We start from the raw sequence: 6,811 nt of genomic DNA, 5'->3' as shown, positions 1-6,811 counted from the left end.
AGAGTTTCTGCTGTGAGATCTGCTGTTAGTCTGATGGGCTTCCCTTTGTGTGTAACCCGAGCTTTCTCTCTGTCTGCCCTTAACATTTTTTCATTCGTTTCAACCTTTTTGAATCTGACAATTATGTGTCTCGGAGTTGCTCTTCTCAAGGAGTATCTTTGTGGCATTCTCTGTATTTCCTGAATTTGAGTGTTGGCCTGCCTTACTAGGTTTGGGAAGTTCTCCTGGATGATATCCTGCAAAGTGTTTTCCAACTCAGTTCCATTTTCCCCGTCACTTTCAGGCACACCAATCAGACATAGATTTGGTCTTTTCACATAATCCCATACTTCTTGGAGGCTTTGTTCATTTCTTTTTCCTCTTTTTTCTCTACACTTCTCTTCTTGCTTCATTTCATTCATTTGATCTTCAATTGCTGATACTCTTTCTTTCAGTTCATCGAGTTGGTTACTGAAGCTTATGCATTTGTCATGTAGTTCTCCTGTTATGGTTTTCATCTCTATCAGATCTTTTAATGTCTTCTCTGTGTTGATTATTCTAGTTATCCATTCATCCATTCTTTCTTCAAGGATTTTAGTTTCTTTGTGCTGGTTACATAGTTCCTCATTGAACTCTGAGAAATTTGATTGACTGAAGCCGTTTTCTCTCAACTTGTCAAAGTCATTCTCCATCCAGCTTTGTTCCGTTGCTGACGATGAGCTGCATTCCTTTGGAGGGGTATATGTGCTCTGATTTTTTGAATTTCCAGCTTTTCTGCATTGCTTTTTCCCCATCTTTGTGGTTTCATCTGCCTTTGGTCTTTGATGATGGTGACATACTGATGGGGTTTTGGTGTGGGTGTCCTTTCTGCTTGTTAGTTTTCCTTCTAACAGTCAGGACCCTCAGCTGTAGGTCTGTCAGAGTTTGCTTGAGGTCCACTCCAGACCCTGTTTGCCTGGGTATCAGCAGCAGAGGCTGCAGAATATAGAATATTGCTGAACAACGAGTGTTGCTGTTTGATTCTTGCTCTGGAAGCTTTGTCTCAGAGGTGTAACCAGCTGTGTGAGGTGTGAGGTGTGGGTTTGTACCTAGTGGGGGATGTCTCCCAGTTAGGCTACTCAGGGGTCAGAGACCCACTTGAGCAGGCAGTCTGTCCATTCTCAGATCTCAACCTCTGTGCTGGGAGATCCACTGCTCTCTTCAAAGCTGTCAGACAGGGGCATTTACCTCTGCCAAGTGTCTGCTGCTTTTTGTTTAGCTATGCTCTGTCCCAAGAGGAGGAGTCTACACAGGTAGGCCGGCCTCCTTGAGCTGCAGTGGGCTCCACCCAATTCGAGCTTCCTGAGGGCTTTGTTTATCCACTTAAGCCTCAGCAATGGCGGGTGCCCCTCCCCCAGCCTCGCTGCCGCCTTGCAGTTAAATCTCAGACTGCTGTGCTAGCAATGAGGAAGGCTCCGTGGGCATGGGACCCTCTGGGCCAGGTGTGGGATATAATTTCCTGGTGTGCCGTTTGCTAAGACCCTTGGTAAAGCACAATATTAGGATGGGAGTTACCCCATTTTCCAGGTGTTGTGTGTCTCAGTTTCCCTTGGCTAGGAAAAGGGATTCCCTTCCCCCTTGCGCTTCCCAGGTGAGGTGATGCCTTGCCCTGCTTCAGCTCTTGCTGGTCGGGCTGCACCAGCTGACTACCACCAATTGTGGTGGTGGCACTCCCCAGTGAGATGAACCCGGTACCTCACTTGAAAATGCAGAAATCACCCGTCTTCTATGTCACTCATGCTGGGAGCTGGAGGCTGAAACTGTTCCTATTCGGCCATCTTCGGCATGCCCATCTTTCCAGCTTTTAAAGAGGGAAATGATGTCCAATCTATTGGTTAGCCAAGTCCAATAAACACAATGCAGGAATAAAATAATGCCTGTGTTCTAAGATTGTACTGGACTCATGACACACAGAATTTTAAAATTCTCAAAAGAAGACATTTATGCAGCCAACAGACATACGAAAAAATGCTCATCAACTCTGGTCATTAGAGAAATGGAAATCAAAACCACAGTGAGATACCATCTCACGCCAGTTAGAATGGCAATCATTAAAAAGTCAGGAAACAACAGATGCTGGAGTGGATGTGGAGAAATAGGAATGCTTTTACACTGTTGGTGGGAGTGTAAATTAGTTCAATGACAGCGTGGCAATTCCTCAAGGATCTAGAACTAGAAATACCATTTGGACCAGCAATCCCTTTACTCGGTATATATCCAAAGGATTATAAATCAGTCTACTATAAAGACACATGCACATGCATGTTTGTTGCGGCATGATTCACAATAGCAAAGACTTGGAACCAACCCAAATGTCCATCAATGATAGACTGGATTTAGAAAATGTGGCACATATACACCATGGAATGCTTTGCAGCCATAAAAGAGGATAAGTTAATGTCCTTTGCAGTGGCATGTATGAAGCTGGAAACCATCATTCTCAGCAAACTATCACAAGAAGAGAATACCAAACACAGCATGTTTTCATTCATAAGTAGGAGTTGAACAATGAGACCACATGGACATAGGGAGGGAACATCACACACTGGGGCCTGTTGGGGGTGGGGGCCTAGGGGAGAGATAACTTTAGGAGAAATACCTAATGTAGGTGATGGGTTGATAGGTGCAGTAAACCACCATGGCACGTGTATACCTATGTAACAAAACTGCACGTTCTGCACATATACCTCAGAACTTAAAGTATAATAAAAAATAATAATATATGAAAAGTCACCATTGTTGTCATCTGAGGGGATACATATAATGTGTTTAAGGATTATTCAATTCAGTAGGAGAGTCCATCAGTGAATATGGCCAATAAAATAATCCAACTACAAAAAATAAGTAATGGTCCAAATTGGAAAGGAAGGAGTAAAATTATCTCTGTTCATATGACATAATCTTTATAAAATATTTTTTATTTCAATAGCTTTTGAAGTACAAGTGGTTTTTGATTAGATGGATGAATTGTATAGTGGTGAAGTCTGAGATTTTAGTGCACTTATCACCCAAGTGGTGTACATTGTACCCAACATGTAGTTGTTTTTACCCCTCACCCCCTCCCATGCTCCCACTTCTGAGTCTCCAAAGTCCATTATACCACTCTGAATGCCTTTACATATGCATAGCTTAGCTCCCAGTTATAAGTGAGAACATATGGCATTTGGTTTTCCATTCCTGAGTTACTTCACTTAGAATAATGTTATATTTAGAAAACCTTAAGCATTCTTTTTAAAAACTGCTATTATTAATAAATAAATTTAGCGAAGTTGCAAGGTTCAAAATCATCACAAAAAAGCAGGGTCTTTTTCCTATGTACTACTAACAGTGAACAGTACAAAAAGATAATTAAGAAAACAATACAATTTACAATAGCTTCAAAAATAATAAAACACTTAGGTACAAATTTAACCAAGGTGAAAAACTTACACACTGAAAACTAAAAAGCATTGCTCAAAGAAATCAAAGAAAACATGTAAATGGAAAAAAGAATCCTGTGATTTTGGATTAGAAGACTTAATATTGCTTCAACTTCATACTACCCAAAACAATCTATAGATGTAGTGCAATCCCTGTCAAAATCCTAGTGACATTTTTTACAGAAATAAGAAAAACCATTCTAAAATTCATATGGAATCTCAAGGATCCTGAATAGCCAAAACAATCTTGAAAAAGAAGAGCAAAGTTGAAGGTCTCACTTTTCCTGATTTTAAAATACACAAAAATGCTACAGTAATCAAAACATTGTGGTACTGGTTTAAAGATAAATATATAGGCCAGTGGAACAGAATACAGAGCCCATGAATAAACTCTTGTGCATATGGCCAAATGATTTTCAACAAGGGTGCCAAGACCACACAGTGAAAAAAGAGCAGTCTTTTCAACAAACACTGTTGATAAAACTGAGAACCTACATGCAAAAGAATAAAATGGGCCAGGTGTGGTGGCTTCCACCTGTAATTCCGGCTACTTGAGAGGTTGAGATGGGAAGATTGCTTAAGGAAAAGAGTTCAAGGCTGCAATGAGCTTTGATTAGGCCACTGTACTCCAGTGTGGGTGACAAAGTGAAACTGCTTCTCTTAAGCAGAAAAAGAATAAAGTGGAATTTTTGCCTTAAACCATATATAAAAATTAACTAAAAATGGATTAAAGATCTAAACATAAGACCTAAAACTATAAACTCTCAGAAGAAAATTGTATTAGTCTCTTCTTACAAAAAGACATACGTGAGACTGGGTAATTTAAAAAGGAAAGAGGTTTAATTGACTCACAGTTCAGCATGGCTGGGAAGGCCTCAGGAAACTTACAATCAGAAAGTTTCTCAAAAAGGAGAAATGCCAAGCAAAAGGAGTAAAAACCTCTTATAAAACCATCAGGTCTCATGCAAATTGACTCACTATCATGAGAACAGCATGAGGTTAACCAAGCCCGTGATTCAATTACCTCCCACCGAGTCCCTCCCATGACACAGGGATTATGGGAACTACAATTCAGGATGAGATTTGAGTGGGGACACAGCCAAACCTTATCAAAAACATAAGGAAAAAATCTTCATGACACTGGATTTGGTAATGATTTCTTGCATATGACAGCAAAAGCAACAAAAGCAAAAATAAATAAATGAGACTACATACAACTTCAAAACTTCTGCAAGTCAAAGGATACAATCAATAGAATGGAAAGGCAATGTATACAAGGGTAGAAAGTATTTTCAAATCATAATCTGATACAGGGTTAATATCCAGAATATGTAAAGAATTTTTTCAACTCAACAATAAAAATAACCCCATTTAAAAATAGACAAAGCAAAGCAATCTACAGATTCAATGCTATTCCTACCAAATTATCAATGTGATTTTTCACAGGATTAGAAAAAATCTACTCTAAAATTCATATGGAACCACAAAAGAACCTGAATAGCCAAGGCAATAGTAAGCAAAAAGAACAAAGCTGGAGGCATCACATTACCGAACTTCTAACTATACTATAGGCAACACTAACCAAAACAGTAAAGTACTGGTACAAAAATAGGCACAGAGACCGATGGAACAGAATAGAGACCTCTGAAATAAAGCCACACACCTAAAACCAACTGATCTTTGGCAAAACCAACAAAAATAAATAGTGAGGAAAGAACACGTCATTCAAAAAATGGAGCTGGAAAAACTGGCTAACCATATACAGAACAATGAACCAGGACCACTATCTCTCACCATATGCAAAAATTAACTTAAGATGGATTAAAGACTTAAATGCCAGACCTTAAACTATAAAAATCCTAGAAGAAACTCTGCGAAATACTCTTCTAGACATTGGCCTAGGCAAAGAATTTATGACTAAGTTCTCAAAAGCAAACGCAAATAAAACAGAAATTGACAAATGAGATCTAATTAAGCTAAATAGCTTCTGCACAGCAAAAGAAATTATCAACAGAGTAGACGGGCAACCTACAGAATGGAATGAAGAAAATATTTGCAAACTGCATCTGACAAAGGACTAATATCCAGAATCTATAAGGAACTTGAAAAAATCAAAAAGAATAAAACAAATAACATCATTAAGAAGCGAGCAAAGTAAATGAACAAAAACTTCTCAAAAGAAGACAAAAAAGCGGCCAACAAACATATGAAAAAATGCTCAGCAGTAATAATCAGAGAGCTACAAATCAAAACCACAATGAGATATCATCTCACACCAGTCAAAATGGCTTTTATTAAAAAGTTGGAAAATAACAGACGTTGGTGAGGTTGTGGAGAAAAGGGAAAACTTGTATACTATTGGTGGGCATGTAAATCCTTCCAGCCACTGTGGAAAGTAGTCTGAAGGTTTTTCAAAGAACTTAAAACAGAGCCACATATCCATAGGAAAATAGACAATTATATTAAAAAGACACATGAACTCATATGTTCATCACCACACTATTCACAACAGCAAAGACATGGAATCAACCTAGGTGTCCATCAGTGGTGGATTAGACAAAGAAAATGTGGTACATATACACCATGGAATACTACACAGTCATAAAAAAAGAATGAAATCATGTTCTTTGCAGGAACATAGATACAACTGGAGACCATTACCCTAAGTGAATTAACACAGCAACAGAAAACTAAATACCACATGTTCTCCCTTATAAGTGGGAGCTAAACACTGAGTATACATGGGCACAAAGACGGGAACACTAAACAATGGGGATTTCAAAAAGGGGAAGAAAGTAGGGGAAAAAGGGTTGAAAAACCATCTATTGAATACTGGGTTTACTACTTGGATGACAGGAAGAGTAGAAGCCCAACCTCAGCATCATACAATATACCCATTTAACAAACCTGCACGTGTACCCCCTGAATCTAAAACAAAATTTTAAAAACTGGCAAAGGACTTGAATAGACATTTTTCCAAGGCTAATCAAATAGCCAAAAAGTCTATGAAAAGATGCTGAACATTACTAATCATTAAGGAAATGCAAATTAAATCTACATATCACCTCACATTCATTAGGATGGCAAATATCAAAAACAAAAATAACAAGTGTTGTCAAGGATGTGGAGAAATTGGAACCTTGTTCACAGTTGGTGGAAATGTTAAATGTGCAACCAATATGAAACAGAGTATAGTTGTTCCTCAAGAAACTGAAAACTGGGCCGGGCACGGTGGCTCAAGCCTGTAATCCCAGCACTTTGGGAGGCAGAGACGGGCGGATCACGTGGTCAGGAGATTGAGACCATCCTGGCTAACACGGTGAAACCCCGTCTCTACTAAAAAATACAAAAAACTAGCCGGGCGAGGTGGCGGG

Source organism: Colobus angolensis, unplaced genomic scaffold (assembly GCF_000951035.1).
Source record: "Colobus angolensis palliatus isolate OR3802 unplaced genomic scaffold, Cang.pa_1.0 Scaffold659, whole genome shotgun sequence".
Classification (NCBI taxonomy): Eukaryota; Metazoa; Chordata; class Mammalia; order Primates; family Cercopithecidae; genus Colobus; species Colobus angolensis.
This window is presented reverse-complemented; position numbering follows the sequence as displayed.